At 29.1% G+C, this 20,268-nt stretch overlaps 1 protein-coding gene across 4 annotated transcripts in view; it reads right to left on the bottom strand.

Moving 5' to 3' along the window:
• The window catches only part of LOC119685463 (talin-2), a 50,602-nt gene that overhangs the window by 24,208 nt on the left and 6,126 nt on the right, over positions 1–20,268 (bottom strand). For 2 of the 4 annotated variants that reach the window (XM_038099933.1, XM_038099780.1), the window contains exons 1-2: positions 19,768–20,209; positions 6,288–6,384 (exon numbers count right to left, since the gene is read on the bottom strand). The gene's annotated coding sequence lies outside the window, so the exon portion shown is untranslated. Of the gene's footprint in view, positions 1–6,287; positions 6,385–19,767; positions 20,238–20,268 lie in introns of those variants that run through there. The other 2 variants (XM_038100005.1, XM_038099855.1) reach the window with 2 other exon arrangements.

The following is a 20,268-nucleotide window of genomic DNA, read 5'->3' on the forward strand; positions in this document are numbered from 1 at the left end:
ATTTATTTATTAAAAAGAGAAAAAAAAATGATTTTTTTCTGAATAAAGTTCAATATTTATCAATTCAATGATTTATTGTAAGTAATGCCTTGTTTTCCCTATGTCATTTTAAATGAAAATTATAATTGACTAGTGTGTCAAATGCGTTTTCATTACATGACAAGAATGCGAATATGACATCATATGACTACCAGTTTTCTTATACTGACAATATTTGACACTGAAAATGACATAGTGAAAACGAGACATTAGTAATTAAATATTATAAAAATTACATAAAACTAATTTTATTATATTTTGATGGATTTAAATCTTCAAGTTTTTAACTTAATGTTTAATAAATGTTTATTTTAAATTTCAACTGAAAGGAGAGCAGTGACATTTCTATAGAAAAATGACAACACATAAAAGTATGCCCAATCAAATGAAATATATGCAGGATATAACGTAAAAGCTTGCAAATCTGAAGAGTTTATTCTTTTAAAGAGCACTATTTGAAAAAAAAACGTACAACCAGTGTAAAGAACCTATGTATGAATCACATAAGTATTATAATCATTACAATTGAAGTATATAATTTTGATCAATTTTATTTAAAAGATTAGAAATTAATTTTAGAAATGTAATTTCTTGTTGCATAATTAAAAAAAAATTAACTACTTAATATTTCTAATAAAAACAAGGTAAATTTATTTTATTTAGTAAATTTTATATAATATAAATATATATTAAAATTGAATTGATATAATTTTATTAATTTAATTTTTAATATTTGCGTTTCTTTTTTTTTTATTTTAATGTAACTACTGATAGTAATAAATAAATATGTAATTATTTATGTATTATAATTGTTTCCAAATGTACTTACTTTTTAAAATTGTAAAGCTCATTTTTAATTTTGTTGTTTTTGAACAAGAAGGCACAATTTTTATATTAAATATAAACAATAAATTGTATAAAAGGCAACTGTGATTTTAAGGCTGATTAAAAATATTTAAAATCATTTATACTACTTAGCAATTCAAACGTCATACATGCATATATGCATTATTAAACGCGTGAGATCCTGGTGCACAATAGAAAACACCTGTACTCTCAACAATGTAACATGATGACAGGACAGAACAGGACAGGACGAGTGAGCACCGGACGTGATGTTAGATGCTTGATGCACGTATTAAAGAAACGCTGCAGTAGTTAGGCACTTTAGACAATCAAAACAGACAAACCGAAACTTAACAATAATTATAACAGCAATAAAAAAACGGATATATGGACAATAGATACCACATATCCGGCTGCAACGAACTTTAACAACTTGAGCAACCCGTTAAAAACGTTGCTTAAGGCTTCGACGGTGTTAAGGCACAAAAAAGTAGTTTTTTCATAAAAAATTTTTAAAATTGTTTTTCTCTTTTTTAATTTTTAATTTTTAATTTTTTTTATTTTAAAACGTCTCAAAAACATATACGTTCACATTAAGGCACAGTTCTTAAAAACTTAAAGCTGTCGTTTGTAAACTTCACAAAGTGGCGCTGACAACTTTGCAAGAAGGCACTTTAAATAAAAACTCGTGTAAAAAAAATTATAAAAACACATTAAAACCGATTTTAACCACAATTATTTTAAGTTTAACTTTATAAAATTTAATTTTATTATAAAAATAAAATCCATTTTATTCCAGGCAAATATTTTTCTTAGATGTCAATAGCTTTATAAGAAAGTAGCTGGAGCTGGAGCTGGTGTTGATGTCCTGCCCGATCTGTGGTTAGGCCTAGAATGATGTGTTCTGCACTCAACACATTGTGAGCTTCTGTCGAAAAATCAAAAGTGCGATGAGCTGACGTTGGCCGACGTTGCTGACTGTAACACCGTACCAAAGGCAGGACGAATGAAACTGTAAACACGATTGCGCATGCTCCAACTGATGCTGCGATTAGATCCTTAAGAATATGCAACCTTCATATCACACAATAATGTTAGAGTGAAATGCCGGTGGATGGCTAGGCTACCCTGCGAACAAAGTTGATCAATGTATTCCGCCGCAGTTAAGACGCGGTATGTTATGTGATTGTATTGTTACATCGTATTGGGTTGACAAAATTAATAAATTGAATTAAGGGGTAAGTTTGAATACTAACAAACTGTTCCCACTTAAAAAGACACAAAGAATTATAATAAATAAATTACAAATGTTGTATCAAGTGGCACAATAAGTATGAGTGAGATAGTTTATAAGAAAAAAAAAAAAATTGGTGTGATAGAAATGAAAGCAAACGGAGAAAAGTCGGAAAAAAATTTCTTTCAAATAAAGGACATTATATGGTATGGAAGTAATAATTTTTTTAAATAAAATATAGGCTTTCTTATGAAAGAAGAAAGAAAATCTGTTATTATAGTTTATAACTTGTTTTTCTGAGTTTTTGTTTTCAGTACATTAGTTTACAAAACAACACAGTTATATATCTAATGCTCCCCAAAACTGTTTTAGTACATTAGTATATACCATTTTTTTTCATATGTAATAGATTAAAACGATAACTTTTCTATAAGTACATCATAGAATAGAAGAAAACAGCAAACAAAAAGTCAAGGATAGCCACCAACCGTGAACTGTGGGAGGCCATTGGATGTTCAAATAATACTATTATAAAAAGGAAGAAATCGCCCACGAGAAAAAAAAAGAAACTGAATATTTTAACTAATACAAATGAGTAGTGAAAACGCTTGGCATTTTCCCTCACTTTTAAGTGCATTTGTATGCAAGGGAACTGAGAAATTACTTAAGATAAAAAATATCGGCACTGTTAGCTTTTTTAAATGATTCGATTGCTTTAACCGAAAGCATTTGCATCACGGCTTCTTAGGTTCAGTCCCCACCATGAGGTCTTCATTTTCGTTTTAGATTGTATCAAAATAATATTGTTAACATGTAATTAGCAACCCAATTTTTTAATTTTGTTACATGAAATGCCACTTTTTTTGTGTGCAGCATATATACTTTTTGATAAATGAATTTTTGGGATTGATTAGAATTCACCCTGAACTGAATTATCTAGAATTTAAAATCAAACATAGCAAAAAATAAATTCAGTAAATAACTTTTATCTTTTTTTCTAGTAAAAACCAAGTTTAACTATCATTGTTACAACTAAAAAACAAAATAATAACAATTCAAAAAATTGATATGCAATAACAGCAACAACAATAATAACAACAACAACAACAGTGTGGAAAAAAATTAAAAATATGACACAAAAAAAAAACAGCAGCCGCCATGAAATCTCAACTGGCGCGTCAAATTGGCGCCAAACATCCATTTTGTCTGTTTTATTTATTACTTGTTCAAATGTGTGTGTGTGTGTGTGTGATGTGTGCGTGCTGTTTGCATGTGTTAGTGGCTTTTATCCTTTTGAAAAGTGCAAATTGTCATAAAACTGCGTCAACTTGGAGCCCTTTCTATGATTTTATTTATTGAACTAAGAGAAGAGATAAAAGATATCATCAACCCAGCCAGTGAGCCAGAGCCAGTGAGTGTGCAAACAATATTTTTGTTCTGTGGTTTTATATGAAAATAAATGAATTACATATTCCACTTTTTATAATTCACCAATTGGAGAATGAAGCACTTATATAGGCTTTCGCGCGTTTTACATATCGTCAAAAGTATATATGTACAATCCACAAAGTATATAGTCATAGACACTCAAATATTTAATGGAAAATATAATTTTATAGTTTATAAACTGATATCGAAACATTTCAGTTAAAAAAACTAAAGAAACAAAAATATTTGCAAACTGATATTTGCCTTGGTTAGTTAACATAGTTAGTTGAGGTGGAGGGAGGACGAGTCCTCCTCAATTAGCTAAAAAAAATCCGTTTTGAATCTACAAAAACCTCGTAATAGTGGGTAGGTAGAGAGAAGGTCGAACTAGAACCAGCCAGAGGCATTTATAGATATTTGCCTTATTTTTAATTATAATTTTGCATTTAATTTAACGTTTTTCCAGTATCACAAAACCAATATTAAAGTATCTATAGTAGTAATGAGTTTGTTTCGTTATATGTCAACAAAATTTTTTAGCAATTAATTTTCCATGTCTGACAACATATAATCAATATAATCAAAAATAGGCAGAGAGATCAAACTGAAATTTGATAATATGCTGAATTTGAAATGCATAGTTGAGTTATTTGAAATTATTTTCAATCATCAAAGAGTTATCAATTAAACATAGAGTTGTCGTTGTCGTTGTAGGACAAATCTGCATTTACAGACAGTTCACCTGACGCGGTTCATCCTAACTATATGGAACTGTTCGAGATGATAGAATGGTCAAAATGGTATATTATCAAATATAAATTACCCAGAAAATTCTAGCATTCATTTGAAAAACTGAATGAATGAAGCCTTCTGTTCACAGTTAGGTTCAGCAGTTAGCAAAAATGTCTGCTGTTAGCTCAAAATACTGTCATTTTATATTCTATTCTATCCTATATTGAATTTGTTCCACCAACAAAGATTTTCGTACAATTTTGTTCATTCAACTTAATGATAGATGTATATTTCATTTTGGATTGTGTGAAATAGTTTTATTTTTTATATATTAACTTTAAGTCTAGCTTTATTAATGATAAATAAAATATTATATGAACACATTATATGATTATATGATTATTTATAATCAGGGTTGTCATCAATCAATTGCATTAAGAGTGGAAAATAGCATGGAAGCAATTTTACAAATTCTTTTTAAATGGTCTACTGATGGACAATATAAGTTATATCATTATTTTAACACACCTATGGTTAAAGTGTTCTTTACAGCAGCCAAATGGGTTCTAACAGCAGATGAATTAACGTCACGGAGCCGCTTATTTATAACGATCGTACCAATAAAGTTATTTTCCTGGTCTCTCCATGCGAGAGAAACCATACTCTGTATGTGTCTACAAGAACGATATTAATTTTATCATTCTTTTATTTAACTTAATTTTGATTTAAATAACGATATTATTCAACTACTAGCTGGTAGAAGTATCGGATTAAATAAGTACTTTAATCAACTGACAGATAGAAATTAAAATGTTTAATGATGATTGAAAATTTCTAATAACATACTATACTATTGTTATTAATAACATATAATAGGCGTAGTAAAAATAAATCCATTATTTTTGCATGAAATTGAAGGCTTATTTACCATAGTTAGAATGATATCCGAATTAGGTCAAATATGCGCCATTTTGTTCGACAACTTGTTCATAGTAGATGAATTTCTGCCAATCCCAATAAACACACAGCAAAAGCTTCCTGGCCGACAATCCTGACTTGGCTACTGGATTCATTAGCGATTCACGAATGGAAATTCGGTCCATAAGATTTTTTTGCGTCAACTCGTCAACTCGTGTGGCGAGCTTCTTTTTGAATCCAACCTTATTCAAATGGTTCCAAACGGTTTTTTTTACTCTTGTTATCTTTAGCTCTTGGGCAATCGAAACAGTGGCAGTTGATTACATGACGGTCGGACTCGACAATTTTCATGATTTTATCGACATTTTCGACAGTTGGCATTCTTCCAGTGCGTGGTGCACTTCAAACTTTGACATCAAAATTACTGGAACAGAATCGATGAAACTAAATGGTGCATAATTGGTGGTTAAAGTATCAGGACCATAAACACTATCCACATTTCCAGCCACCTGACTTGCGTTTTCGCTTTTATCAAAGAAAAATTGCAAAATATGGCGTATTTTCTCTTTGTTAGTGTTCATCTTTAATGCGCACTCAAACAAATCTTTCTAACGCCATCTAGCGAGATATAGATAACTGATACCATCTATTGGGAAAATAATGGATTTCTTTTTACTACATCTAATATATGGTATAACAAAAACATTACTACACAGTTTTTAACACCATGTGCTAAACTGAGAACTTTGCAAGCTGGCTGTTAGCATAAAAGCAAGAAGTGCAGAAAACTCAGAGATAAATCTTCGAATTAAAAAAATATCTATCTCATTTTCAATATTAACATTCGATAATATTTATTTTATACAATGAAGTCAATGAGCTAGTATTTGAAGTAAGTTCCGCATATCTCTAGATTTTATTTTAAACTGTACTTTGATTTTTCATTTTTTTGAACCAATACCTTAAATAATCGTTTTGTTTTTTTTCTTTAAATTGTAAATATAAAACTGATATATAAAGATAGAATATATATTTCATATCGAAGCATTTTCTATAAATTCAATTTATTTGTTGATTTTAATTTACTCACCTTTTCTGGAGCGTAAAATCAAAATGTGAAACTAAATCTTTTGGTTCGAAATATTGCAATAGAGTCGTTCGTTTTACTTAAGTTCGTTGTTAAGGCTCTGAAATATATAAAAAAGAAATAAAAAATATTTTTACTTATGTTACTACTAAATCGATTTGTTTTATTATTGAAAGCCAGCTTTTCACACATCATAATCGCACATGTATCAATTGCAGCATTTACTCGCAATTGCATTCTTGACAAGGCATGTAGAGGAACAACCATTCAGTGTTTTCATTTTCCATTTTAGCTATACACGATCTGTGAGAGCATTTAGATTTGTGGTCAGTGCCATCATGCCAATCGAGAGCCTGAATCTCCATCAAAACTACATGTACGTGCAGTGTATCTTTACTGCACATAACAGTACAAAGAATCAAAATAGATGCATCAGGTTTTTGTATAATTGAATTTGCTTAAAATCAATCAGCAACTGAAATAGCAGCAACTTGGAGTACAAGTTCGTATCTTATGGCTAGGCTCACAAGGAAATAACTTGTGATTTTGTTCACAACACACGCGTAACCTTAACCATAAAGAAACATCAACAGATATATGTGTCTATGTAGAAGTATACGTACTGACGTACTGACGTACTGATATACAAATACTTCTTAGTGTTTCTATTGCTTCCATATAAAGGAGCTATAGTAGAGGTAAGTAAAACAATTTCCATGCTTGCTGACTGCTTGCCGTAAACAGAACCAGCCCGAAGAGTTGTACTCGTTATCAGCAAGGCACAACCGCCAAAGCTGATGAAACAACTGTATCTTAAATGGACTAAGAATGTGCAAACATATACATTATTATTCAATACCATAAAGCACCGCAGTAGCAGCAGCAGGCCAAAATGCATACCTTCATGCCTATTCGTTATAGTATCTATTCAGATTAGTATAACACATAAATAATAGGCGAGCGCATACCTTACATACAAATAAGTGAAGAAAAGCACAGGTGCTGAGTTCGTTCATACCATTTAAGCGGCAAGACAAAGGCTAGCAGTTTAATAGACAGACATACTGCGGCGACTATGGATGGCGTAAAATGCATTACAAAACTACAACTACACCTCATATTCTAAATATTTTTCATATGAGCTACATTTGATCTTAATTTTTTTTTACCATTTTTCTAATTTTAAACGTAAACAATATGTCAAATCGCACACGTTACACATTATACGGCATGATCGATTGTAGCTGAGTGTAGGTGGCATTTACATTCTGCTCGAAATATGAGCAATACTTAAATTCATGGTATCGAACATGGAATTGAAAAAAATATGTTTGCATGAAGTCTTAATTATATATATAGAAAAATTCTTTAAAAATAATTGCAATGCTTATAATATGAATATGTTTCATACATCAAATATTTCAATCATTTTATAAAAGCCTTATTATACATTTAGAATTTAAATCCAAGACTATAATTATACTTATTGTTTTTTTTAATTCTGGTAACTGTTACATTTTTGCTATTTTATTTTCCTTCACTAATTTTTCAAAGTTTCTTTAACTTTTTTAGTGCTGTTACCTGCAAGACGAGCTTTGTTTTGAGCTTAGATTTGGTGCTTTCGTGCACAAGGCTCCTTTACAATCTCGGGTGATTACACTTATAAAAAAAGCTGCTGACGTCTCTATATCGCACCCAAGACGATATTATATTATGAAAATATTATCCAATTTAAATTCAATATTCTTGTAATATGAGCAAGATTAATATCTAAGCTTGTAATTACTAATATCTTTAATATTTTCATTATTTTTTTAAAAAAGGATTAATTTCATTCATAGACTAGGTCTTTACTCACTTTCTATTCTTAAAAATTTATTGATTTCACAGTTTCTTACATACCCTAACTATTTTAAAAATTTTTCCAAAGAAATATATTGATGTGTTTAAATATCTGTAATGGTGGAACTCACTGTTTTACTGAATAGTATGCAACTACAGAAAAAACTCAGTATTATCTCTATTTCTCTGTCTTAATAATTTGTTTTTAATACATAATTTTCATGACATTGTCTATCACAGCACAACAACAGTTAAATATATACTAAACAAATAGAACAATTTCTCTACAGATATAAAAATATTAACTAATTTTTTTTATTTTATAACAAAATCTTTTCATATAATTGCATATCTATAACATTGAAATAAAATTACAACAAATAAGTTAATTCACATCAATATAAATATTTTTACACTGGGGTAATTGTTTTAATATTGCTCATTGCCGTATGATCGCATCACACAGGCTATCATAAGCCAGTTTATTATAATTTGAATGAAATAATAAACATATGAGATAATTTCAAAATAAAATAAAAAATATATCTAAAAAGTTATTTGAAAAAAATTCAATGGCAAAATAAATTTTACTCGCACTTTGCATATAAAACACCTCAATCTTGTGGTAAATACATCGTGAGGAAGTAAAGGGGGCACTGAATGGCCTGATGATTAAGTTTGCCAAAAAGTCAAACAGTGGTTCGAGTGAGGGCGCTAAAAGTACTACGAAACTAAGCAAAATTTCTAAAAATTGATCAATGAATCATCGCCAGACTACATCAAAATTAAAGACATCAGCGCAGCGCCATCAATTCACAATTACACAGAGGAAATCGCATATCACCACACAACCTAAAATTTAACAATTTCTACGGAGGCACGAAGCAATACAAAAACATCTGACGGCGTATACGTTTCTAAAAAGGTATTATTGCTGCCGATAATGATGATTAAGAAAATTACATATATGATAATGACGATAATGATGATAATGAACAAACTTAAGACACACTTCTATAAAATATGGTAGCTATGTGTTCTGCTGTGGTTTACTCGTATCTTACGTATATTACATTTTTATGTTTTGTTTCTATTTCTATCTAATCCAATATCAAAGAATTACATGGAAGAAAGCATTTCTATTTTTCTTCTATAAAACTTGGACTATTTTCGAAATTTTATTATTTTATTTTTACTTCTCTTATTTTTTTTATATAAGTAGATGGAAATATCTACAAAAAAATCAAGAAAATCTAGATACAGGCAAGTTAGAGAATTATGTTTTGTTTACCTTGGAACTTATTTATAAATTTTTTAATTTTTTAGGTTGTTCATTTTCTAATTTGATTAAAAAAATAGAGGAAAAATGATTTTGGATCTAAATGATGTTTATTTTTTATTTTTATTTATTTCAATTTTGTGTGATTTTATGTATGTCAACATTTAAAATGAATTAAAATAAAATTTCAAGAAATCTTATTAATGTGATTTATCGTCATCTGTACAAGAAAAATAAAAAAAAAAAACGTATGCAGGAAACAAGAAAAAAATTTAAATATTAAAAAAATACTGTAACAAAAATTTAAAACTAATTTCATAATAAACAATAATGAAATGGAGGGACGTGTAAACAGTTTTAACAAAATTGTTATGGTATACTTTGTTAGTTATACTGCAAAACACGAGTAACTATATAAATACTTCAGATAACAATTTTTTAAAGTACTTCATGAACATAATTCTTAGAAATTTTAAGAGATTTTAACACTAAAAAAATTTCAGCTCGTGTATCATAACATTTTAAAATGACCCTGTAGAGGTCAAAAGACTGACCAGTTTATGTACTGACCAGAGCTACCGACGAGTTTTTAATAATCAGAATTAATTTTTAATGTTGACGAAATCAGCTTAACTAGAATGGTTCTCTGAAATTTTACTCTATATGAGACAACTTTTAACATAACAAGATTTTATGAGAATGAAAACGCTGTCATATACGTATTTGTTTTAGAAAAACACCAAACGATGTATAATATCAATATTACTATGATAAGATAATATCGATTTTGTAGGTAACAGAATTCTCAAATTTAATTGAAAAACTTATTTCTCTCATTTTAAACCCATAATCGAATCGAATACACAATTATCAAATTGGTTTCCAAAGCAAGAAACTCAGCACTAGGATAGGTCCACATAATATCATATGTAATTTGCGAGCTGACAACGAAAGATCGATGCTCTGCAGCCTTTTAAGATGTTGCACAAGAAGTAAATGGGTTGGCAGGAACCAACATACTTAATATTAATGTAATTTAATGCTTTCATATAAGGCTTTGATATAATAATAATTGATTTGCAGTTTTAGTCCTACTATAATTAGGTTTGGATTTTTTTTTTTTGTTTGTCGATGTAAACAACTTAGTTAATAAATGTGTATCACAGCTTTATAATTGTATTGCTCTGAGGTCTCACATACGTAACATATATAACTTTATTTTAAAGTACTGAAAGACAAAATTCATTTATATTCATTAAAAAACGAATATTTTTAATATTTAAAATAAAATCTAAAAAATTTCTTATTTAAAAAATTATTAAAAATATATAATTTTAATCTATAAAATTAAATAGTACAATTCCTTATTCTACTACGTCAATTAATTTTATGATACTGTAATATATCTTATATTTTGTACTAACATTATATTCAAAAGTTTATATATATAGGTTTATATATAATTGTACAATATATTCGTATATACATAAAATATATATACATGATATATACAAAATATATATACATAATTTAATAATTTTATCAAAATCATCATAATGATAAACAACCTAAGCTTAACTAAAAAGATAAACAACGTATTCAACGCTCAATAAAAAAAATCTATAACAATAGTAAAAGTATCTTTTCAATTAAATATGCACTTCAAATTGAGGTGGTTTGAGTGGGAGTTACTTTGTATTAGGAACTGAATGCCGAATAGCTAATGCATAGCTTTGTGTATTAAAAGGCGTTGAACAAACCTACTCATAATGTGGCAAATTATGTTAAGATAAACATCAGCAGGCGGTGGAAACCGCTGCAATGATATAAGATACTGTGGAAGGGGTGGTAGCATTGTCAATGCTTGCAAATGTCAGTAAATTAACCCTTCAAAGAATCACTGCCATAGCTAACGTTCCACTCGCTGTTGCTTTGATAAATTCAAAGCTTTGATTGATTTGTGTCATTGAGTGATTTTACAGCTAATATTGTTTATTATACATCCCCTCATCGCACATCCGTTAACTGCTCTATTCAATTGCTTCGTCCGCACTTCCAAGCCATCAATGAACATCAGTTTATTTACTTTTCAATATAAAAAATTTCCATTCATAGCAATGCAATCGCATCCTTTCCACACACAAAGTTTAAGTGTTTTGGCCAGTTTTATGATGCAAAATAAAATCTAGAAAAAATGTTTGCAATTGAATTGAAATTGAAATCTTAAGGCGCCGAAGAGATGTCTTGGGTTGAAATAATTTTTTTTTCCTTTTTGCACCCACATGTGCCTATGATATGTACATATATATATAATCCGCTACTCAAATTCATTACTTAACACGCAGAAAAACTATTGAAAACACCTTAAATTCAATATTTATTTTTTTATGAATTTTGCAGGTGAATCGAGTTGCATTTGCTTGCAATAGTTGGCATTACAATCTCGTGCAGAATTCTTCAAGTTTCCGGCTGCCATTTACATCCGTAAATGTTTCTACTGCCTCTCATGGCTGTCATTTTTGCTTTCTTTAATTCTTCTTCGGTCGCTCTTTCAATCCAAGTTAAGTTGACAAGTGTAACTAAGCGCGCCAGCACACCATACAGCAGTACATGCAATGTATCTGGGAGCCCGCCAGTCGGGCACCGAATCCAAGCAAAAAATGCCATACAGGCATACACATAGAAGCATCCTTAACACAAATGTACTTAGCTAGCTTAGCCTGGATTAAGAGGCAATGAAAATCTTTATTTTTTACCATTTCCACACGTAAAATGTTTTATTGGTTGAGCTGTAATCCTACGCAAAAGTTGAATTTATCTAAGAAATTTTAGATTATTCTCTGAAAATTGAAACTGGATTTGTTGGGGTTTGAAATTTGCCAAAATAATCAAATATCAAACAATTAGTTATAAAAAAATATTATATGTTATATAAATATTTTATGGACACAAAAGATACAAAACGATTTTGATTATGTTTTTTTATAAATTTTATACATTTACCCCACATGTATAATGAGTTAGTTGAGATGTATCATTAATATCTTTAGTGAACCTCGACTCATTCTTAACTGCAAATTCGCACATTAAACTTATTTGATTTCAATTAATTTGTGAAAAACTGTTATTATATCGCTCAAAAACATTGTATATTTCAGTGAATGATAAGACGAAAATGAGAATTTACGTTGAGGTATATTTAAAAAATTTTTTAAAATGACTCTAAATTATTAGTGAACAAAAGTTGTAACTATTAATAAATTTAGCAAATACATATGAACATGTTTACTTACTAAGCTAGCTATATTATGCCATCACACACTGATAAAAAAGTATTATATTCTGAATTTTGTTGCATGAAGAGGATCACAGATAATTTTCAAGAAGATCAAAAGGACGCAATTATATATAATTTACTATGAATAGGCGAAATAATGAAGTTTTATTTACCGGCGATATATATTCAAAATGTATCGATTACAAATAATGAACTTGATTTCTAAATATTTTGCATTGATTTAAAGAACAACTGACAAGCTAAATAAAAACGAATTTTATATTGTTTTAATATGTTGCACGTTCTGATCGCGTTAATGTCCCCATGATAATTGATTGTTTATCAATTTTACATATACATACATATACATTTACACATACACACATATACACATACATATCGATATATGTACATTTTTATAAACACTCGTAAACTTTTCTATTTAACATGCAATATATGAATATCTGTACTGTGAAAACATTTTATAATAATAGGTCTCTTTCACGAACTACTCGAAGTAAAAATCAAGTAAAACACAAGTAAAGTACAAACTGAGAGCGTAACACAAATAAGTGCCAAATTATGCTCTTTACACAGGTTTTCATGGAACAGCTTTGTGTAAAGTCTGGTGAGAACACTAGTCCCGCGCAAATAAACAATACAAAAATTTAAATTCAAATCAAAACAGCTGATTCACATATCAATATAAATTTTAATTGAAATAAAATGTACGAGTAAAGTCCGTGTAGCATTTTTAAATTTCAACAGGGATGTTATGCTCTCTCAGATGCTCTCATTTACTCGAAAATTTACTGGTGGAACACACTTGTGTATACACAATGTTACTCAAAGTTAATATGAGTAGCTAATATTATTTCTATAATATATAATTATTATATTAGTTGTATTATTTCTATAATATAATTTAGCAAGCAAAGTTTTTATAAATTATCGAATTATCTGTATTTGAGTCCAATTTATTGCATTCCACATATTTTGTAAACAGTGTGGTTTGTACAAAGTTTTAGTGAATCTAGAATTTCGGATATTTGTCTTCTTACTCACAGTCAAGAACTTGTAAATAGTAAGCTCAAGGAGTTTTATTATTAAAAATACAGTCAAACTTCCATAACTCGAACTTTTATAACTCGAATTTCTCTATAACTCGTACAAAAATTTTATTCCGTGCCGATAGGAATATTGGAAGGATATATCTAAAATTTTTTAAGTTAAAGGAAATGGACTACAAAATTAACAACAACCTTTAACAGAAATGAATATATAAATGCACAATTGTAGTGCAGTGAATGAGTCTTAATGACCGATATTTTTATATTTCTTATTTTATATGATTGAATAATTAGAACTCTACAATAAAGTGTTTTCACTAATACAATTGCAAACCGATAAAATCAGACAATCAATTCGATTTATAAGACGAAAACTAACAAAACTAATTGAGTATTTTGGAAAGGAATATTTCTGGGCCACACGTCTGCTGCGTACATACATTCAAATGTTGACGTAATCCAAACATGGGACAAGTATATAAGACACGACAAAAATATATTCTTCAATCAATGGGTTCGTATTGTATCATTTTTAATATATGCAAAAAAATTATGTGTATGAAATAAAATTAAATTTATTAAAAATATTAAACTGATTTAAATCCAAAAATGGAGAGATGACGCAGGTATTTCAATATTTAGTCTGAGCTATTTAGTGGCACATTGCGGTTTAATTCACTGATTAATAATCACAGTTAATTAAATCCGATATTTAAATTGAGCTTTTACAATTTTCATAATTGTTATCAGTTTATTATATTGCAATTTTTATATAAATAAAAATATTATTAATATGGAAGAATGCAAATATGAATATCCGTTCAGTATAAAACGTACGAAGATGACTAATTTGCTCAGCGATAAAAGTATTTATACATTTTGTGAAGAGTATATCAAGAAGCCCAATTGCTTGCTTCGCAAGAAAATTAAAATAAAAATTCTGATATAAAACTATGCGCTTTTTTACTAAAATATAAATATAAACATTTAACTACTCATGCGTTCCAGATATTTCAGTGGAATTCCATTTAATCATCGCAGAAATAATCAAAACAAAAAATTAAAAATAAAACACAAAGAAGACATTTCAATTTCAATTCAAGTTTACACAGTCGGGTTCGATGCAGTGACAATGACTTTGTTTATATATATGTTCAGATAAATATGTGTCTATTTATCCAAGCAATAATACAAAGTAAGTATTTTATTAAGAATAAGTTGTAATTGAATAATAATTGAGTGACCAAATTATAACACTCTTGCAAAGTAATTTTCACTATTATTTATGTTATATTGGAATTACGTGACTTGAGGTAGTTAACAAGATAATATATATATACGCATGTACATTTGCAATTTATATCTAATAATTTGCAGTATCTTTTTATAGCAATCGTAAATATGGTTCTGTATTTAACTTTATGTTACCTAGTATGTTTTAAAGTAGAAAAACTTCAAAAAGCAATTCAAATTTATTTTTATAAATATTTTGAAACCTGTTCTAAATAACGAAAATTATTTTAAATATTTGTATGGTATCTGTATCTGTATCTGTATCTGTATCTACCACGTAATTCAGCTCCACAAGTGACTACAACTCAATGTTTCTAGATTTCAGTCTACTCCCACTTGAAATATCGTGAAAACAAAACATTCCAGCATATCAGACCAAATAGAAGCGAGAGATACCGCCAACTTAAGTCATTTATTGCCAAACTGGAATTTTGAATTGTCCATATTTTTTTCATAATTTTACTTTTTCCTGATTTCAGATGATAGCCAATTTATTTTGTTAAAATAATGCGTTCTAAACAAGTGTTTTTGTAAAATTAACACTAAACAAAGTAAAAAAAACCATATGTTATACGATATAAAAGCAATTTCGAAAACTTAAAAAAATGATTTTATCTTGCCAAAGTTTCAATTTCATAAGTCAAAAATTAATAAGATAATACTATATGAAAGGTACACATTCTAAAAAAATTTAAATATGTAGCTAGATATAGATCGAATGGCAACCTATATTACTTAAGCCCTTAGAAACACACTATTTTTACACATATGCGATTTTGGATTAATATGTAAATAACTGGGACCCTATAGTGAAAAGACGCGTTAGAAGTAGTGACGCGCAGAGACGGATCACATCAGCAACGTTTTACTCTTTCTTCTTTGTTAATGCCTATTTTCTTCAAGTTTAATTATGTAAAAAATTTTTGAACTTATTTAAATCTATCCCATGAAATCTATTTCTGGAATCAGATTTTAACAAATATATTATGACCCATGTATCAAGTTGCTAACATATTACACCACGAACAAGGTATAATTATTGGTATCATTTGTGTGTATTATATAGCGAATAGTAGGTAAATTGATCGATTTTTATTGGAGTGAATACTTTTATTTAAAAACTATTATTTTATATACTCGCCTGTTATACGTAATATCGCTACAGTTTTATCTACCAAACTTCGTACAAGCAGTCGTTGTCTGTATTATGAACACACATATTTCATTATCAAGTAAACGAATAGATTTAAAAAGAGTAAATGCTTGCGGTTAAAAGATAAGGTTACGAGTGTTGAAGAAATCTGGAGCAATTGAACTAAACACAAACAAGTAAGATACCGGTCTATGAACTTAAAAATATATTTCCATATCATAACTATTGTATTATAATAAAATGAAAAGCATATATAAATTTTTAATAAAACTATTTATCCATAATATATAGGGTTATTACTTGTTTTTAACTATAATTAGTAACAACACAATCTACTGAAACTTAAACATACTCGTGTATCTATTAGATGAAAACTAAGTAATTTGTCTGGCCAAATTTGTATTTCTAAACGTTGTAATAAGAAATAAATAATTTTTTACTTTAGTTTTAAAAGTTGCATGAATGAAAGGCGAAAACGAGCGGATGCTGTCATCCCACACATGCAACCAAATTCGAGTTGTGTTCAACGTAAAAATAATTTAAAATTGGACAAAAAAAGCTGCAGACGCAAGCGAAGTTGGCATTATGCTTTTATGCAAGTATGTGAATATGCAATCGCCCGAGTATTTTTAATTCTACTGAATTGAATAACAATAAATAAATAAGGTCAGTGGACAAACCGAAATTTTATATCAATTGAGTGTAGCCAAAGCAGTTATTGACAGTTTAAGAGATAACAACGCCTACAATTTTAACAAAAACAAGTTGAGTAGCGATCAGCAAAAATAATTCAGCGAAAAGAGATATTCATTGTATACATATATAATAGATCAAAGAAAACAACAGATCGATTATGATTTGTTTACGATTATTTCTACACTTGTTAAATAAATAAAATAAAATTTATATGAAGTTAATGGAGAGATAACTGAAAACTTCATATTCTATTTAAAATACAATACATATATAAAATTATATAAATGTTTTTATAGATAAATATATATAAATTTATATTACAATATATGGAGAATATTCTAATATTGTGAACTTCATATGGGGCTTTCATAGTTATTTCATTGTTTTCTATTTGTTGAAGGATGGAGTCCTATAATATAATTATTATTCAGAAATAATTTACACGTAAAGGTCAAAAGAACTCGATCCAGTGATTGAATTCAGTGATTTTTTCTGTTGCTCAATTTAATCTAGAATAATATATATCAAAGGCTGTAATTTTGTTTCTTCTAATATTACTTTATACTGATATATGTTTTCTGAAGAAGACTATAAGTCAGTCACAGCATATATCACATCATATCGATAAACAACTTTAAAGACTTAAAACATACATTAAGACCGAAAAGTTTTCGGAAATTCTCATTTAAAATTCGCGCGCTGTATATTTTTCGATATTTTAAGTTTATGTAGTTTGGCAGCAATTAAGGACAATTAATATGACAAAAATGAGCGCGATCTGTCAGACAGTTCGTTTACGGCAGCTGTTGAAACCAGTTCACCTCAGTAGTGCGTTGCGAAAAAAACAATGGAAAAAAATATTGGACAAAGAGTTTGCATCAAATTTTGTGTTTCGAACGAAATTTCGTGTGCAGAATCGTTGCGAATGCTACAAAAGGCTTATGGGGAATCAGTTTTATCGAAAACTCAAGTTTATGAGTGGTACAAAGCCTTTCAGGACGGTCGTACGACCGTCGAAGACATTTCGCAACGCACTACTGAGGGGAACTGGTTTCAACAGCTGCCGTAAACGAACTGTCTGACAGATCGCGCTCATTTTTGGCATAGTAATTAAGGACAGTGCTGCCAAACTACATAAACTTAAAATATCGAAAAATATACAGCGCGCGAATTTTAAATGAGAATTTCCGAAAACTTTTCAGTCTTAATGTATATTATATGGTAAATAAACAGCAAAGATTAAGAAAGTATTCGACAAAGGTGAAGAATTCGACGAAGATTTACAACTAACTTTTTATCTATACTTAGCTCAATGTACAACTATGATACACCTATTTGTAATAAGAAAATAGTCAAATGATAATATGTTTATATCAAAATTTCAAATATCTTCGACATTCATTTACTAAACTTCCCCAATTAGTTCAAATATAGTATATCCATTGAAATATTGCATATAGAACCAACTGCCAGCTAATGGCATTAAAAACTGATAAATAAAAGACAAAAAAGTAAAATTTTTAAAATTAATGGACTTAACAGTCCGGTTATGCTCATAAAAAGGAAATCTTTCAAAAAGATCTTACTTATATATATCGATATGTCAATGCGTAAGCTATAGGTATTCATACTCACTACATTTTTAGTACTTTAGTACGATTTTATTAACACAAGTTCACATATTGCTTTATAAATACATTTTGAAGAATAGCCATAAATCTGTTTGTACTTGTACTTACAAATTACCAAAACTAACAGTAATAAAAACTTCAACTTCAAGATACTCTTCAAGCACCACGATTCAGATACGAATACACTGCAGAAAGCGCGAAAAATTTTTATCTGAAAAAGTAGCATAAAAACCAACAAGGCAACATTAAGAGATGAAATAAAAAAGCAAGAAGCAGGCGGTGGGCGGCGGGCGCCGGGCGGCAGGGTGTCATAACAAGCTGTTCTGGCGATGAGGTAATTTTGTTGTTTTTATCGCATCCAAAGAACAAAAAAAGCAGCAAACAATTTTAAATTTTTTTTCTTGTATTTAGCGTTTTTAGCGTGTTTAATGCTTGAAAGCTTGAAATTTACTGGAATTCACGCCCGTCGTCAGCAAGTCAACGAAAATAACAATAACAAACAAAAAACACAGTGAATTTTATATTTGAGAGATTAATTATATCAACATTATAATTTGTTATAAACTTTTTAATATTTTAAACGTGATTTTATATAAATATTAATTTGTTTTTTTTTTTGTTTTGTTTTTTTTTTTTGTTAAATATATTTAATTATTATTCTGCTCACACATTAGTTTTGCCGTTTTAAACTATTTAACTATTCTTCAATGATTTTTCACACTACTTTCAAGGTAAACTTGCTGTATAACAAGATAAAAACAACACCAACGAACGTACACAGGCGGATTAAAGAAAAAATAACACAATTAATCAAAATTAATTAAAAAATATCTTATCGTTTAAAAATTATCGCGAAATAAGGGGCGAATGTTGGAAATGCTTTTTTACAGCAATTGACAAACCAAAAAGGGCGACTAAACAACAACACGACCGACAACATAATTAGGCGCCTGCGTTCATAAATTGGCACTTTAAGGAGTGCTACTGTGGCTTCACAAACGCTTCCACAATGTGCATTGAACCTTTAAACGGAATGGCTGCAGGCTTATAGCTTATCAGCTCCAGTGAGGGTAGATAGATATCGTGTTTAGCAATCAAAAATTTTCAAGTACAAAAACTGTATTTCAAACCAAAATATTAAGATACACGCACACACGCACGCACACAATATAAACAATTTGCAAACAACACTTTGGCTGCTTTAATTATTAAAAAATATATATAAAATAATTCTAAAAATACCATATGTTGCGCATTCAATCACTACAATATCTGCTATCTGCTATTCGGTATTCGCTATTTGCTATTCGCTATTTTCTGCCACCTCTACATAAGCACAATTCATAAATGGAATAATTCACTTTATTATTTACGAGTATACAAGTATGTATCTATCTACATATGTACAAATTTATCTATATATTTTGCCTTTAAACTTTTTTTATTATTTTTTATATTTTTTATATTTTTTATATTGATGATGCACAATATTTGTTCAAATTATTATTGAAATGCGCGCGTAAATATTCCAAACGTTAACATTGCTCGACGACTCAATACGACTAAATACCCACATCCAAAACAGAAGAGCCTACAACTGTTGCTCATTGCGGTTGCATGCTCCCGCAACAAATTCGGAGCACTGAGAACTTAACACTTAACACTTAGCACTTAGCACCGCAGCAATCTCAGTTTGTTGCTCATCGCTCAATTTTTTAATGGTGCGAACGAATTTTGTAGATA

Source organism: Teleopsis dalmanni, chromosome 1, assembly GCF_002237135.1.
Source record: "Teleopsis dalmanni isolate 2A chromosome 1, ASM223713v2, whole genome shotgun sequence".
Classification (NCBI taxonomy): domain Eukaryota; kingdom Metazoa; phylum Arthropoda; class Insecta; order Diptera; family Diopsidae; genus Teleopsis; species Teleopsis dalmanni.